The sequence below is a fragment of the Schistocerca nitens genome, chromosome 2 (assembly GCF_023898315.1).
Source record: "Schistocerca nitens isolate TAMUIC-IGC-003100 chromosome 2, iqSchNite1.1, whole genome shotgun sequence".
In the NCBI taxonomy this organism is placed as follows: Eukaryota; Metazoa; Arthropoda; class Insecta; order Orthoptera; family Acrididae; genus Schistocerca; species Schistocerca nitens.
The window spans coordinates 1,102,535,839-1,102,554,285 of NC_064615.1; the positions used below are offsets into that span (position 1 = coordinate 1,102,535,839).

At 43.5% G+C, this 18,447-nt stretch overlaps 1 protein-coding gene and 1 long non-coding RNA gene across 10 annotated transcripts in view; one reads left to right on the forward strand and one right to left on the reverse strand.

Moving 5' to 3' along the window:
* LOC126237498 (uncharacterized) overlaps positions 1-8,009 on the forward strand; it is a 105,060-nt gene extending 97,051 nt beyond the window's left edge. The window contains exon 4 of one of the 2 annotated variants that reach the window (XR_007545091.1): positions 7,785-8,009. This is a non-coding gene — a long non-coding RNA (uncharacterized LOC126237498). Of the gene's footprint in view, positions 1-3,647; positions 3,810-7,784 lie in introns of those variants that run through there. The other variant, XR_007545092.1, reaches the window with a different exon arrangement.
* Positions 1-18,447, reverse strand: part of LOC126237496 (zinc finger protein 235-like) — a 200,645-nt gene that overhangs the window by 69,577 nt on the left and 112,621 nt on the right. The gene's annotated exons all lie outside the window — the stretch shown is intronic.

The window sequence follows — 18,447 nt, forward strand, 5'->3', positions numbered from 1 at the left end:
GATTACAGAAGAGTTTTCAGGATTTATAAACGGCCACAGAGCTGCTGTTTTGTGCTTTTGTGAGTTATAGTTCAGGAGTTATCATCAGTCTACTGCTATCTGCTTGAAACTGAGATCCACTGTAGACTGAAACAATGAACACCAGATGTGTTTAAAGATGTAACAGGATGTGTGTATGTATGTTCAGCATCTCTCCCAAACCACTGGATCAATTTCAACCAAATTTTGTATGCGTACTGCTTGCCCCACAAGAGTCGCCACTTTGGGGGTCATAACCTCATAGATACCATAGGATTGGAGACATGAGGAAAACAGTGTGTTCCAGCCCCTGTCCTGTAGATTCCCCAATCTCCCATCCTAAGGGATCTAATCCCCACAGTAGTGACTCTTGTGGGCAAACAGTATGCATACCAAATTTGGTTGAAATTGCTCCAGTGAACTGTCAGAAGATGCTTGACCAAAGTGCTGCACACGATTCACCCTCCCCCCCCCCCCCCCCCTCTTTCTGGATCCACAATTGAAGTTCTGCACCTGCATGACTGCACCCCACAGCTGCATATGGTAACATCACAGAGATGTGGACAAGGCCACATCAGGTACGTAGGGGAGGCATGGCCACAACTCCTATCTAGCATCTCACCATGCCACCACACCTGCGGACCTACTCACAAGGTAATGCCACATGCTTCCTTCTGAAGCGTTATACCATGTGCGACTAGCAAAACTTTAAAAAGGAAACATACAGCAATCAGTATTGTGTGCCCGTGTGCCAAGAATGTAAACATGAGAGGAGACAGGGAATTACCCAGGAAAAGAACACATGACTGGAACACTGAGCAACACAGCTTCCACAAGCATAGCCTCAAAGATGGTCCAATGGTGTGAAACCCACTTACAAAACATGAAACAATGCTCAGCAGAATCCAGCACATCAGAGGCAGTATAACGGCATGAGATGTGACTGCAAGTGATGAAAGACACAGTTAAGAGGCAGCTGCCATGGAGTGCCTGGCACTAAGCTGTCTGTACCTAAGCTGCCACTAGTTGTTTAAGTGAGAGATGACTGGATGGTTCCTGCAGCTCCTCAAGTAGTGGATGATCACAGCATTCACTGTGAAGTCTGCAGGAGCTGACCTGACAGAGAGTACTTCTTTCCTACTTGGAAAATTTTGGAGGGCAATGAGTAATGCAGCAGCCCAGCAACTACCATTCTACACCCATGCTGCCATGTCTGATTGACCTATAAAGATGCTCTCTTGGGGCCTTCCTCACTACATGAATATGGGGCACAACAATAGGGTACTGGAAGGCACTAGGTTTAGCGTATGCTCACTTACATGCATCAAATCTCATTGGTCTCAGAAAGATTCACCATCCCCCCTAGTTGTCTTTACAGACAATCTAGCAAACTAGAGAATAAAAATACCTTTCAATTGACAATTGTGGCTGGTACCAATGTAACAATGGAGACACTGAAGTAAAACAGAGGGTCATCCTAATGCTTCTGCTGCTAGGGAGCAGGGCATGTCATGCTCTCGCCACTGCTCATTGCCAGACACACACATGGAGGGAGTGGAGGAGGCAGGGCAAGAGGGGTGAGGCAGGGCAAGAGGGGGGGGGGCAAGGCAGGGCAAGGGGGCGGGGGGAAAGCAGGGCGAGAGGGGTGGGGCAAGGCAGGGCGAGAGGGGGGTGGGGCAAGGCAGGGCGAGAGGGGGGTGGGGCAAGGCAGGGCGAGAGGGGGGTGGGGCAAGGCAGGGCGAGAGGGGGGTGGGGCAAGGCAGGGCGAGAGGGGGGTGGGGCACGGCATGGCGAGAGGGGGGTGGGGCACGGCATGGCGAGAGGGGGGTGGGGCAAGGCATGGCGAGAGGGGGGTGGGGCAAGGCATGGCGAGAGGGGGGTGGGGCAAGGCATGGCGAGAGGGGGGGGGGCAAGGCAGGGCAGGAGGGGGGGCAAGGCAGGGCAGGAGGGGGGGCAAGGCAGGGCAGGAGGGGGGGGGCAAGGCAGGGCAGGAGGGGGGGGGGGCAAGGCAGGGCAGGAGGGGGGGGGGCAAGGCAGGGCAGGAGGGGGGGCAAGGCAGGGCAGGAGGGGGGCCAAGGCAGGGCAGGAGGGGGGAGCAAGGCAGGGCAGGAGGGGGGGCAAGGCAGGGCAGGAGGGGGGGCAAGGCAGGGCAGGGCAGGAGGGGGGGCAAGGCAGGGCAGGGCAGGAGGGGGGGCAAGGCAGGGCAGGAGGGGGGGCAAGGCAGGGCAGGGCAGGAGGGGGGGCAAGGCAGGGCAGGAGGGGGGCAAGGCAGGGCAAGAGGGGGGGCAAGGCAGGGTAAGAGGGGGGGCAAGGCAGGGCAAGAGGGGGGGGGGCAAGGCAGGGCAAGAGGGGGGGCAAGGCAGGGCAAGAGGAGGGGGGCAAGGCAGGGCAAGAGGAGGGGGGGCAAGGCAGGGCAAGAGGAGGGGGGCGAGGCAGGGCAAGAGGGGGGGGCGAGGCAGGGCAAGAGGGGGGGGCGAGGCAGGGCAAGAGGGGGGGCGAGGCAGGGCAAGAGGGGGGGCGAGGCAGGGCAAGAGGGGGGGCGAGGCAGGGCAAGAGGGGGGGCGAGGCAGGGCAAGAGGGGGGGCGACGCAGGGCAAGAGGGGGGGAGGCAGGGCAAGAGGGGGGGGAGGCAGGGCAAGAGGGGGGAGGCAGGGCAAGAGGGGGGAGGCAGGGCAAGAGGGGGGGAGGCAGGGCAAGAGGGGGGGAGGCAGGGCAAGAGGGGGGAGGCAGGGCAAGAGGGGGGAGGCAGGGCAAGAGGGGGGGAGGCAGGGCAAGAGGGGGGGAGGCAGGGCAAGAGGGGGGGGAGGCATGGCAAGAGGGGGGGAGGCATGGCAAGAGGGGGGGAGGCAGGGCAAGAGGGGGGAGGCAGGGCAAGAGGGGGGGAGGCAGGGCAAGAGGGGGGAGGCAGGGCAAGAGGGTGGGAGGCAGGGCAAGAGGGGGGGAGGCAGGGCAAGAGGGGGGAGGCAGGGCAAGAGGGGGGAGACAGGGCAAGAGGGGGGAGGCAGGGCAAGAGGGGGGAGGCAGTGCAAGAGGGGGGAGGCAGGGCAAGAGGGGGGAGGCAGGGCAAGAGGGGGGTGGGCAGGGCAACAGGGGGGAGGGCTGGGCAACAGGGGGGAGGGCAGGGCAACAGGGGGGAGGGCAGGGCAACAGGGGGGAGGGCAGGGCAACAGGGGGGAGGGCAGGGCAACAGGGCGGAGGCAGGGCAACAGGGCGGAGGCAGGGCAACAGGGCGGAGGCAGGGCAACAGGGCGGAGGCAGGGCAACAGGGCGGTGGCAGGGCAACAGGGGGGAGGCAGGGGAAGAGGGGGAGGCAGGGGAAGAGGGGCAGGCAGGGGAAGAGCCACCCAATGTAAAAATTTCACTCTTCCTCCTTTGTTGCATTTTTGAACATAGTCAATGTCATTCGTCCATGAGATCTTAGTTTCACATATCAAACTTACTCATACATCTTTTTGATGTATTCACATCTTGTAAGACCAGAGCCAAGTACGGGGTACGAGTTGGTGAAACAGAAATGAAATGTTCACTGTGTCATACATTATGAGTTGTAACTCCAATATTAAAATATTAAGTTATGTCACTTGCAGAGTATATAACTAAAAACTGTTCGATTTTTCTTCTTCACTCAGAAGAGGGGAGCGTGTGGTGCAGCGGGGAAAGCAGTTTGAGCACTAAATGGACAGTAACAAGTGGGAGTAGAGGCAAATAAGAGTTCTCAGAGTACTTTCAATGTGAACCATTTGCACTTTGTACTGATTTTTTGCTGTGGTGTAAATGTTGAATGGGAGAGACAGGTTTTCATTATAGCACATCACAAAGAGTAAGAAACAAATTCACACCTGTTAACTGCAGCACTAAACATTGACAGCTCGCATACATTGGCAGAAGTTGCAAAAAAAAAAAAAAAAAAAAAAAAAAAAAAAAAAAAAAAAAAAAAGGTACTCAACATTCTGAATTAAGTCAATAAATTCCAAGCAGAACTATGGGTCTTAAGGAGTAAGAAAATGTAAATAAACTATTGTATGTGAAACAGCATTTCCAACAAGTTGGCACAGGTGAGTGACATTTTGCAACTTATTTGGCCATTATGCGTAACTATGTAGGCCTACCCTACAATAATTCTTTATTAAGTAGATGATTGCAAAAGCACTAAATACATGCTATGTAAATAAATCTGAACTAAAATTAATGATAAACATTTGTTTACACACTTACCTTACACACAGATATTTTTCTTGTTTTGACATCAGCGAAGTCCAGTATAAATTTGTTGAAATCCATTCAGCTAGCTCATGTTCAGTCAGCACTATTGTCAGCCCTCACAATCATTCCTGGCCCGTTGTTGACCTCAGGTTTCAATCAGTTCAAGCTTTGAAAAACTTCTTTCCCCACTTGCCACTGTCACCAGTTGTGTTAGCAAAATGCATAACGTAATACTTAACATTGGAGGCAAAGCCATTCATTTGTACAAGTTCCAAAACTTCAATAGGTGCGCTACCAGGCTTTACCAACATTGAGACCAATTTTAGTTTATCTTGCAAGTTGAGAACTTGTCCATGATTAAGACTGCCGCACAGTTTGAAACACTTATCACTTAGATCATCAGGTGACATGTCTTTAATTTTACTAATGTCATTTAATAAAGTTAAAAAGCTCTCTGATACTTTTAAGCTATTGAAATCTCTCACAGAGAGCACATATTATAACATGCAGTAGTTTAAAGTAAAAATCTATTTTATAATGCCCTTATGGGTCTTCGTTTTCTTATCTTCTCCCTGATACTGGAACTGTTTCTTATTTTCTCTCTTTCGTATATGCGTTGAACCATCCACTGTTGGTTTTTTTATATCGATTTGAGTTGCCAGTTTCTTAGAGTCTTAGAGTGCAGTACGTAATTTTGGAATCTGAGGTCCTCCCTGCGGTTTATCAAATACTCTTGTTGAGTAAGTCAGTAGCTTTTGATTTATCTTTGATGTTAATATGGAGTAACACATCACACCATATCCCCACTGAACAAAGGAACATAAAATTACTTATAAGGTTTGCCAAACTGCCAGCCTCACATGCAACCATTCTGCCCACATTTTCATCTTCACTTTAGTTCAATGAGTGGATCACAGAACTCTGTTATATTGTACTTAAGGGGGGGGGGGGGGGGTGACTGCGTCAATCCTTCTTTCCCAACTAGTTGTACTCAATGGCTTCAACATCAGGGCAGATATATAACCATTCAAAACTGCCCAGTGTCGCATAGACGTAGAAAACAAGTCAAAAACTTTACTCACCAAACAAAACAATGAAACTGCATACTCTGATGCCTTTGCAGCACCATTCACAGCTAGATTTAAGGAATTACTACTGCATGGAACACAAAGAGCCTTTGGATTTATGTTTAAAATCCACTTTTGCATTCCTGTGTTTTTGCCTTTCATATTAGCACCATTCTCAGAGCTTTGGCCCCTCATATCCTCCAAGGGTATTTTCATTTCCTCTAACTGTTTTAAGACTCCACTTGCAAGCCTCGAACCAGATGTATCTCTTACAGGTACAAAGCCAAGATAATGTTCACTACTATTTGTATCACATTGTCAACATCAGTAGAATTTACATTAATGAAACACACTATCATTGTCATTTGCTCAGCACCAGAAATATCTGGTGTGCTGTCCAAAATTACACTACATTGATCAGTCAGAACATTATGACCACCAACCTACTATTGACATAAACCCATCCAAACCATAGTGTCACCTGGTAGGGAACAACTGCTAGGCAGATACACACACATTGCATAATAGTATCAGTGGGCACACTGTCCATGTGTTGGATGGGGAAGGTGCGCAATCTATTCAAGTTTGACCAAGGGCAGAGTGTGATGGCCCAGAGAGTTGGCATGTGAATTTTGGAAACAGCACAACTTGTTGGGTGTTCGAGGAGTCCTGTGGTGAGAGTCTACAACATGTGGCGGAACCAAGGTGAAACCACATCCAGATGTTGTAGGATTGGGCAGCCACCCCTCATCACAGAAGTTGGACACTGGAGGCTTGGCAGACTGGTAAAACAGGACAGGTAGCAAACTGTGGTGAAACTAACATCAGACTTTAATTCTGGGCAGAGTACAAATGTGTGTGAAGTGCACCGAACACTCCTAAAGAGCCTCCGCAGCCGACAACCCATGTTTGTGCCACTGTTAACACCATGACATCGGCAACTATAACTGAAATGGGCAGGTGATCACTGGCACTGACCATTGGCACTGTGGTAGAGTGTTGCATAGCCCGCTGAATCCTGATACCTTCTTCATCACGCTGACTGGAATGCCTGAATGCATCACTTTCCATGGGAACAGCTCCTTGACACCTGTGCTGCAGGACAGAGACAGCCTGGTGGCAGTTCCAGTAGGCTCTGGGAAACATTCACATGGGCATCCATGGGTCTGGTGGAGCTCATGCAAGGCACATTGATGGCCAAGGAATATCATACACTGGTTGCAGACCCAAGTACACCCCTTCATGACGACCATGTTTCCAGATGGCAGCGGCATTTTTCAACAAGATAATGTGCAGTGTCACAAGGCGACGAGTGTGATGCAGTGGTTCGAGGAACACAGTGATGAGTTCCAATTGGTGACCTGGCCCCCCAACTCGCTACATCCGAACCTGCAGAATACATCTGGGATGTGAATGAACATGGCATCATAAGTCATCGCTCCCCTCACCGAAATTTAAGGAATTAGGTGACTCGTGTGCAAATGTGCTGCCACCTCCCTGTAGCATCCTATCAACGTGTCATTGCATCCATGCCATGATTCGGCGCTGGTGTTATCCAAAGGTGGACACACAAGCAATTAGGTAGGAGATGATAATGTTCTGGCTGATCAGTGTATAATATTTAACAGCTCTCAGTGAAGACAACATTTTGTTTTTAATTTTTTGATGGAGAATGTAAATTAGTTCATTTTGTATGTTTTTCCCAAAAGTTGTTCTCCTTGTACAATCTCCTACAACTGAACCAAATTTTTCAAATAATTTGACCAACTTTAAGAAGTTCCCATTGTTGTGAGTGAACAGTTGTCTGAATTTCCTCTTAAAGGAAGACACCCCATAGCAAAATATTTGCAGAATTTTTTCATTGACAGATTTTAATCTTGTGGAGATCTCTGCCCACTTTCGGTGTAATTGTAAGCGCACTTGGGACCTAACATGGCTAGGTAATGTCTCACAAATTTGACACCAGTTACTGTAACCACCTGAAATGTGTAATACTTTAATGTTAGAAAAGACTTTGCAGCAGAAACAAAAAAAACAACATTTGCACTTTTTGAATAAGCTAACCATCTTCTCTGAACAATTTCACCATTACCCAAACTGAAATTGTAATTTTTAGAAGTAAATAAACGATTAAACTCATCTTTAGGACAGGTATCAAATTCAGTTATTTGTTCTAGAGGACAGTGGTTGTCCTAGCAAAACTGTCATTTTTTGGGCCATTTTGTGGGATACGAATCAACTACATAACTTCTAATTTGAGTGTTAGATGTGCAGTTACTAGGGTGGAACAGAACAATTTTGCATTCATTAGATAGCTTGCACACTATGCCCACTTCATCCTGTGACGTTAGAAGAACATCTTCATCTACCGAAGGATTACACTGATTTATGTCTGCATCTGCATTTGTGCATGGATCATTTTGATCAATATTGTCCTTAAGCTGAAAAATTTATCCTATGAAAATTTTAATTTTTTATCTATATTTTCTCTTCCAGCTCATCTTTTCCTTTAACAACTACCTGAGATGTGCTGCCTGCCATCGGACATTGTAAGAGTTTATGACATTTGTAATAGAGCCTAATGAAAACACATCACGTCACAGTGAGAAAGCCTTTTCACATTAAACCACAGATCTATGGACACTGTCAGCTGAATGTACAAATATTAACTCTTAACACATCGTTGCAGTTGCCTTTATTGGACAGTGTATGACAAGAAAGACTGGTGACAGAATCTTCTTCACATATATGATTATTGTTGTAAGTTAATAGATAACATTAAATTGTGTCTGGCAAATGAAATAGGTTTCTAACAAGCACAGCATATACAGACCTACACAAACCACAGTTCAACCACTGTATCACACTTCACTTGCCACTCAACTATTAGTTGTAGTTCATTACAAACAGAACAAGGGAACATGGGGGGATCCAGCCTGAAAGTCAGGTACAGGTACTTAAACGTTGTGTAGATACCTGTACCTGGATGTCAGGCTGGATCTCCCACTTACGTCTGATGCTGAGGTGTTATTCCAGAACATGGAGAACCTTGGCAATTCTGTTAATATGTAAGGAGGAATCTAAAGTACACTGGGACAGCAGTGAGAATTTGAATCGAGAAGGAAGCCATGATTGGGTAATCTGTGCAGTTGCGTGAACCACTGTGTCAAGGTGTCTTCGTGGCTAACGCACCTGTCTAGTACGCAGGAGACCTGGGTTCGATTCCTGGCCTTGGTACAAATTTTCACTCATCGCTTCAGTCTATATCCATTTATTTCATGAACCAATTAGTTAAGACTTCATAGTCATGGGAAATGGCAAATTAATTGGCATGTTTACTCCCTTCTGAAACATTAACTACTGCATGGGGACACATTGTTTGCACTCCTTTCAATTTTTATGTTACTGTAATTTTTATATTAAGTGTTGCTGCTTGAAACATAAGGATTTCAAGGTATTTATATAATTTTCTCACAGCTGTTAGAAAGTTATACACGGTTAGAAGAATATTGCTGTATACACATGAAGTGCATTACACAGATTAATAGTAGTTTATTGGTGTAAGTTACCCAACATGATGACAGCTATAGTAGATTGTGAGAAAGGACAAAATATTGATAGCAAAAGATAAAGATCATTTTCAAGTGAATTTAACTGTCAAACTGTGTTCTTCAGTCCCAAAGTGTGCATGTATACAAGAGTATCATAGGATTTAGCTGTGCATTATGTAGCAAAGGAGGTTATTAACTTTTGAAAAAGTTTTAAAAGTGCTAAAGGATGTTTTTACCTCTCATTTTTATGTATTCATTAAAGAGAAAGGGTGAGGAGAGAGGGAGAGGGGGGAGAGAGGGAGAGGGGGGAGAGAGGAAGAGGGGGGAGAGAGGGAGAGGAGGAAGGGAGGGAGGGAGGGAGGGAGGGAGGGAGGGAGGGAGGGAGGGAGAGAGAGACAGAGAGAGAGAGAGAGAGAGGGAGGTATTTGAATATTACTTGATCATCTACATGGAAACTCACAGTGTTTTGAGTATTCTAGTTAAATATTCTTCAGTTAGTTGGATGTAACAGTGATCTACTCATGGGGTTTGCATCTTCCGATTAAAACAAAAAGAAAACAAAATAAAATTTTCTGCTGTTTACAGGTCAGTCAGGTAGACGCAGCACTTCTCAATTTCAGAAAAACATTTGCCTCTGAGTGAGAAGAGTGTTGGGACCCATACTGTTCATGTTGTATATTAATGACCTTGCAGACAATACTAATAGCAACCCTCCCCCCCCTTTTTTTTTCAGTTGTCTATATGGGCCAGTCACATGAATGTGACCACCACCTACGTTTGACATCAATGTGCAATAATACTCACAAATGAGAGGTGGTAGAACTAGCAGTATACAAAGTGTGTCGACAGAACATGGAAAAGATTGCAGCTGTTGTTGTAATGTGGAAATGGAACAATTTATCTGACGTCCAAAATTGCATAACCATTCAGGCCAAGGATGGAAGCATTTCCAAAACAGCTAAGTTTTTAAATTATTTGGGTGCCGTTATGGTTAAAGTATACTGTGTGTGGCAAAATGATGCTATCCAAAACCAGCGCCAAGTCAACTTGTTGGATCATCATGTAAATTGCATAACCATTCAGGCCAAGGATGGAAGCATTTCCAAAACAGCTAAGTTTTTAAACTATTTGGGTGCCGTTATGGTTAAAGTATACTGTGTGTGGCAAAATGATGCTATCCAAAACCAGCGCCAAGTCAACTTGTTGGATCATCATGGGCCGTAGATGACAGTGGTGAATAATGGCTGCGGAGATGTGTACAGACAAATAGATGTGCAACTGCTGAACAATTGACCACCCAAATGAATGGTGAATGTTGCTGCATGTAGGCCTCCAAAGCAGGTACCTGGTACATACACCCATGCTGATTGCTGTTCATTGACAATGAAGGCTTGAGTTTGCAAACCAATAATACAAATTGGTCTCCACTGCATGGTGACAGGTGGCGCTTTCAGATGAATCACATTTTGTACTCCATCAGACAGATGACCATAACTGAGTACAGTCTGAAACGTCTGAAAGCAAACACTGTGGAACCAGGAGGGAGCATTATGGTCAATGGAACGTTTATGTGGCATTCCCTGGGTGATCTCATCATTCTTGAAGGCACAATGGATCGAAGCAAGTATGCACCTATTCCTGGGAACCATGTCCACACCTAAATGCCATTTGTTTTTCCTCGACATGATGGCATCTACCAGCAGGATGGTGTATTATGTCACACAGCTCACAGTGTACATGCATGGTTTGAAGAGTCCCAAGATGAGTTTAATATACTCCCCTGGCCCCCAAACTCCACATGGATCTAAACCCAGTTGAGAAACTGTGGATCCACCTTGATCAGGTCATTCGCACCACAGATCCTCAACTGGGAAACTTAGCACAGCTGGCCATGGAACTGGGGTTGGCATGTCTGAACATTCCTGTCAGTACCTTCCAGAATCTCATTGACTCCCTTCCTGCACATCTCGCACTGTAAAAGGTGGCTATTCTGGCTTTTGACAGATGGTCACATTAATGTAATTGGACAGTGTGTAATTAAGCACTGTCTGAAAGAAGCTGCATCAATTTTCAATCAGACCTTAATACTATTTTAAAATGGTGCAAAGACTGACAACTTGCTTTAAATGTTCAGAAACAGAAATCTGTGCACATGACAAAATGAAAAAACGTAATACCCTTTGACTACAATATCAACGAGTGACAGCTGGAATCAGTCAACTCACAAATCCCTGGGTGTAACACTTTGTAGGGATATGAAATGGAATGGAATGATCACACAGGCTCAGTCATGGGTAAAGTAGGTGGTATACTTTGGTTTATTGGTAGAACACTGGGGAATGGTTACAAAACACTTGTGTGACCCATTCTAGAATATTGATTAAGTGTGTGGGACCCGTGCCAAATAGGACTAACAGGAGATATTGAACATACATAAAGAAAAGGGCAGCAGGAATTGTCACACATTTGATTGACCTGTGAGAGAGTGACACAAAGGTGCTGAAGAAATTGAACTGACAGACCTTTGAAGATATATGTTAGCTATCCCAAGAAAGCCTACTTACAAAGTTTCAAGAACCAGCTTTAATTGGTGATTCTAGGAAGATACAACAACCATCTACATATTGCTCCCATAGGTATTGTGAGGACAAGATTAGATCATTACAGCACACATAGGGGCATTGAAATAATCATTTGTCCCACACTCCATATGTGAATGGAATGGGAAGAAACCCTAATATCTGGTACAGTGGGACGTATCCTTTGCCATGCACTTCACAGTGGTTTAGAGTATAGATGTGGATGAAGTTTATAGAATCACGAGCAGATAATTTTGTAAACTTTCCCATTAGTATCTTAGATCCTGTTACTGTGTAATGCCTCCCCAGGGATCTACACCAACATTACTCTTATTAGTGTTATAGACTAATTCCTGTGCACTGTAACTATTCAATTGCTGTGGCAAGTGCTGCCACCACACTGCAGCCAGCTCCCAAGGAGTCCATGTCAAACTATATCATGGAAGGAGGAAGGAATGCGCAGACTGCTGCCAGCCTAGAGGGTAGTGGGACTATTTTACTGTCAGTTCAATTTCTTCTGTTTAAAACTTTTACTTCTGTACTCATGTACTCTTGTGGCCATGTGTTTGGTAAAGTCATCACCTCAGCATAAAGTTATCTGATAAAGTGCTGACAAAGTTTCACAGCACCATGTCTAAGTGACCAGTAATGAGTGTGGGAAGAGTGTCACGTCCCAGTTGCAAGATGCGGCTGGGGCAGCAGTCAATAGACAGGTGCTCCCTCTGGTCTCCCCTTCCACCAAACCTTGACTTCTTTTCCTCTCCTCTCTCTCCTAATGGTTCTCTGTCTTTGCTCTACAACTGACCAACACCTGCCATCCCCCTTCTACCTGGTTGGTGGTCTGTTCTCAAACTCCAGAGGGCACCCAATTGTAATCTGTACTTGCCAATACATTCAAAACCTACTAAACATCATTTCATTTTCATCTCCCTGGGACACTCATTCGTTTGGAATTCACTCCATTCACTGCTCAACACCTATATACAGTGTTTCCCAGCCCTTGGGGATGTGATGGCCAGTGAGATCTTAATAAATTGATTGCTGGACCCCAAGCCTTGTTTAAATTGAAACCTCTGTTCCTGTTTATTAGGTTTTCTGCTGTATTTATTTCGATATTTTCCTTAAATGTGCTTTCCCAGAAACTTAATGTTTGCATCCTGTTAGTTGTCTCATGATTATTTCATTTCATGTTTATATTCACGGTTGTCCTTGATGGCAGTTGATTTGTTTGGTGTTTTAGTCACGTGTGCCACTGGTGTTCCACCTATCCACTGTAATACCAAATGGATGACAGAACTGGAAAAAGAGGGCTAGGGACCTTTCTCACAGTTACAGTTAAGAGAAGAATGGACGGATGTCTGGGTCACAGTCTATATACGAAACCTTTCCACAATGGCATTCTATCTGCATGCATTGAGCCATCACCATCTTTTACAAGCAAATATTGTGCTAAACGTCTAGTCCACAGTGCTCTAACAGTTTTAACACAGAGAGCCTCACTGGAGGATTACAATACCTATGAAACTTATTCCAAAGGAATGATTACTCAGATCATCAAATTGAATGGGTGTTTTAGTGAAATTAAGAATGCCTGAGCAAGACGTTGACACTGAGACACAGGAAGAGAAGCCACGAATTGTTTTTCTATCTCATTCTGGCCTGATATCCATAAAGATTGGTAGATTCCTCTGGACACAAGGCATCCAGGGTGTTTTGCTTCGTTCAACTATGAAAAGTCTTCTTTGTAATGTTAATGACAATCTATGTCTTCAAAAACAGGGTGTTCCATCAGAATGTGGCATGCCCTACATGGGGCAGGCTGCTATAACAGTCAAAGTAGATGCAAGGAACGTACATGGCACAACCAACTAAAACAACAAAGCAAATCAGCTATCGCCAAGCACCACCTTGAATATAATCATGAAATAAAAAACAAAGAGACCAGTATAGTTATGCAAATGCCAAGTTTCTGGAACAGCATAATTGAGGAACACAATGAACTAAAGATGCCATAAAACCTAATAAAATGGATGGAGGTTTCAATTTGAACAAAAGTTGGGGTCCGGCAATCAATTTACTAAGATTTCGTCATTCATCACATCCATCTGAACTGGGAAATGCTGAATGAATGTGTGTTTCACGGATTACCAATGCAGATTCTGAAAACAAATGAGTCCAGTGAGCATTGGGAATCAAACTCAATGGTGCAAGATTAACAATGGCTCACAGTCAGTCTGGGGTCCAGACAGTGAGTTCACATAGCAGCAGAACTCACTGCACTAGTGGTCAAAAATATTGTGCATAAAATGGAAACAACACCTCAGCAGAACACCCAGAAGCACAGAATTAATCAGAGGCTCAGAAGATTCTGTGGCAGTCTTGGTTATGTATTCTCAATCTCTGCTATAAATTTGAGAATTTTAGGATCCCTTTCAAAACTCATATGTTTATTACACACATGAACTGACTACTAGAGAAATAGAGTATTTGTGGTGTACACATATAATATTGTTTAGGATAAAGAAACTTCTATGTAGGCCCAATAAAAAAAAAAATACGTACTGAGTTCGGAGAGGGGTGAATATCAGCTCCATTAGTCAAGAATGTAGTATTCATCATAACAGAGTCAAGAAAGAAAACGATATAGTATCAGTTAAATGCAAGAGCATATACAGGATGACCTCCAAACTAGTCTCACTTATACATTACATTAATGTGCAAAAAATAATAGCACAGAAAGCTGGGTGAAATCGTAAGTGAATCATGATGAACTTTTTAACTCCAACCAGAATGTTTATCACAAAGATATAACACCAGTGGTGCACGTGTGTTACAATCTTTAAATAATACAATAATATCTAGTGATGGTAGTACAGTGACCAATAATGTGGCTGAATGTAAGTGTTAAATGTAGGTCAAACATGGGGGCTGGTTGCTTTTGTAACCCCCTCCCCACCTGAGGAGTATTAGTGGTGAAAAACTTGGGAGATGTGCATATGTAATCATCACAATAGTTTGGCCCAAACTCTTTGCCTTTACAAATGTCTGCTTGTTTTGTGTGTGTGTGTGTGTGTGTGTGTGTGTGTGTGTGTGTGTGTGTGTGTGGGCGCGCGCGCGCGAGTGTATACCTGTCCTGCCTCACTGACTAAGGGTGTCAACTGTCAATAGGAATCTTAAGAAAGATTGGAAGGAATTTCTACTTAGTAAGCACAAGTACAGATTACAGATTTTACCTCACAAGGGAACCTCCCCATCGCAACCCCCCTCAGATTTAGTTATAAGTTGGCACAGTGGATAGGCCTTGAAAAACTGAACACAGATCAATCGAGAAAACAGGAAGAAGATGTGTGGAACTGTGAAAAAAATAAGCAAAATATACAAACTGAGTAGTGCATGTGTAAGATAGGCAACATCATGGATTGTACAGCTCAGGAGCGCCGTGGTCCCGTGGTTAGCGTGAGCAGCTGCGGAATGAGAGGTCCTTGGTTCAAGTCATCCTTCGACCGAAAATTTTTTCATTATTTGCGCAAAGTTATGATCTGTCCATTCGTTCATTGACGTCTCTGTTCACTGTAATAAGTTTAGTGTCTGTGTTTTGTGACCGCACCGCAAAACTGTGCGATTAGTAGATGAAAGGACGTGCCTCTCCAATGGGGACCGAAAACATTTGATCGCAAGGTCATAGGTCAACCGATTCCTCCACAGAAAATCACGTCTGATATATTCTATATGACACTGGTGACGGCATGTGCGTCACATGACAGGAATATGTTGTCGACACACCTAACTTGTGCACTTGGCGAATGGGTGAAAAGATTCTTCTAACTTGCCCGATTTAGGTTTTCTTGTGGATGTGATAATCACTCCCAAGAAAGTGATGAAAACATAAGAGTTTGTCACATAAACTGCAACAAATGAATGCAACAGTTTCACAGTCGCACAGTTTTCCCTGTGCTCTGTCAAAACATATGTTTTTAATGTTTTCAAATTTTTCTGTGTGAGACAGTCAAATCCTGCATATTTCCAAGCAAATCTGAACATGTCCTGGAATTTAGGAGAGCGAAGTTGATTATGTGTGAGTGCCTAAATTTTGATAATTGACACACGATCACGTAAACAATACTGCTCTGTGTACCTGTGCAGCTTCGCAAAATCATAGAATCTTTTCACAAAGTATTTCACTTGCCGAAAACCAAACATATCTAACGGTTGCACAAGAGGTGTACAACCTGGAGGAATGGCAATCACGTCTACTCCCACACTAAAATTGTACAATGCCTGATCCTTCTGTCCTTTATAGCTGTCAAGGAGTAAGGCAAAACCTTTGTCCACGTAAGGAGCAATCACACGTTCATTAAAGTCTTTCACCAGTCTTTTCTCCATTTTTCCTGACACACTGCAATTCACTACCGCGCAGTTTCCTCGCATCGGACGGACGGACAGATAATAATTGTCTGAAAATAAAAAATTTAAATTTTGACTCGAGGGAAGACTTGAACCAAGGACCTCACATTTCGCAGCTGCTCACGCTAACCACGGGACCACGGCGCTCCTGAGCTATGTCATCCATGATGTTGCCTATATTGGGCATGTACTACTCAGTTTGTATATTTTGCTTATTTTTTCATAGTTCCATACAACTTCTTCCTGTTTTCTCGATTGATCTGTGTTCAGTTTTTCAAGGCCTATCCACTGTGCCAACAAATCTGAGAGGGGTGTGATGGGGAGGTTCCCTTGTCAGCAATAAATACAAACTTTCATGTCCAGGTATAGATTAAAATTGAAAAGTGTTGGATAATATGTCTCATACAGATATATCCAAAGCAAAATTGTGAGGGATGGCAAAAATCTAGAGATAAAATGTCGTTCCACAGCAAAGAATCTTCATCATATAAATTTAAGTGAAGTAAAAGTCTTACCGACAAACAAAAACAGAACAAAGGGGAGAAAAAAAGAAAAAGACATCAACACCATTTCTCCGCCAATCACCACATTAGCAACGAAATGAGGGGAGAAAGAAAGTAGAAATTAAAAAAAAAATCCATTTTCCATACTGTTTCATTGAGGAAGACCATGGTAGGGTTGTTTCTTTCTATCATCACACACACAATGTAACAACAGATATTGAGATAGATGACCACAGAATAGAAAAATAAACTAAAACTACTCAACAGAGGAAAGATGTCTGGACCTGATGGGATACCTATATGATTCTACACAGAGTATGCAGAGGAACTGGCTTGTCATCTTGTCGCCACGAGTCATAGGTTGCAGGAGGAATGAAGCATTCAAAACGATTGGAAAAATGCACAGGTTATTTCCATTTTTGAGACAGGTTGTTGAAGAGACGCATGCAACTGTGGCCTTATATCATTGGTGTCATTATGTTGTACGATTATGGAACTCATTTTATTTTTATGTACTATATCCTTTCTGGAGGCCAAAAATCTCCAACACATGAAACAACATTTTGGCAAACAATGACCTTGTAATCACAACTCCCTCTCTTTGTCCAGAAAATCTGGAATGCACCCAGATTAGTACCATGTTCATTTATTTTTGAAAAGTGTTCAATACTTTATTATGTAACTGCCAACATAAGGTACCATTGTAGAACATGATACACAAAGCTAATGTACAACTCAATACGTAAGTATATCTCATATTCATAATTTCTCTCTTACTCTTTGCTTTACCTTTTCATTTTCTAATATTTTTCAGAATGTCATATTCCAATCACTGTTAAATAATTGAAGTGGGCAACTGATAAAGCCTGATATTAATGAAATAACTTATAATATTTGAGAAAATGAAAAGTAATGTGATCAGTTTAAAAGTTAGTAATATTAATATTGTCTTGTCATGAATAAACAAGATAAATGTCCTATAATATAGTAAACAATGAAAATTGGGGAGAAACAGCAAAAGCAATTGCATTGAATCTCAACAACAATATTTTTTTATAAATAGCTAACTGTTAGATTTTATGAATAGATAGGTGACAAGAGACCACTGAGTGGTAACTGTTGTCGGTAACCAAGTCTGAGCATATGTATTGCTTAACGCTGTATGTTTTTATTATGTATCTAACAATGTCCACTTCGTCAATTGTATGCAGTGATGTTTTTTGATTATTTGTTCCAATATAACGCCGCCAAAACTAATTTTCATGAAAACATCAAAAGTTTTGTAATGTTTCAATGAAGTGGCTACATATAAGTTCCACATTTTGTATAATGAAAAAAAAAAAAAACAGCATATGTAAGGGTCTACGGGTTGCACGCAGCCGTATGGTACATAACATGCACTCGCCAGCCGACCTGTCTGGAATGCTGACAATTTGCTTGGTCAGTACACGTGTCATGTGTGTCTGGCCGCAGTGCGACACAGGTAGTAAGCCACTGGTCGCCATCCACAGTGTGCAGTATTAACTAGCATGGCCTCGGCATCGGCAGAGGCATGGCCACATTCTGAGCAATCTTGTTCCAGACACCCCTACAATCTACGTAAATGTGTGTAGTGTGTGAGAGTGCAATGCGTGTATTTATTTCAGCCATGTGCTTATGTGAATGTGTTGTGAAAATTTAGTATTGAAGCTATTGCATGAGTGCACAGTAAAACTAAACCTTTCATTCCACAAGTTACCACAAGAAACTCATTTATTTTATGTTCACTGTTAATTCTAGTATTTAGAACTAATTAACCATGTTCATTTTTATTCTAATGTTTGCTATGATAGCATATTCTACTAATGCTGTAGCAATAGTACAACAGAGTACAGGTGTTTTGTTTGAACCACGATCAGACATGGTAGTTTCAACAAGTAATGCAAAACTTGTCCTCAAGTACAATCTGAGTGAAATCCAGCAACAGTTCAATTCTGTAAAGAAGCAGATTGATCTAATTTGTTCTGTTAAGGGTAATGATACAATTTTGGAAATGGGTACATCTTGGTATAATAACTGGATCACAGCCAAAATGCAGGTAGATTCTACATTTGCTAATTGTGAACAAGAGATTTACTGTTTT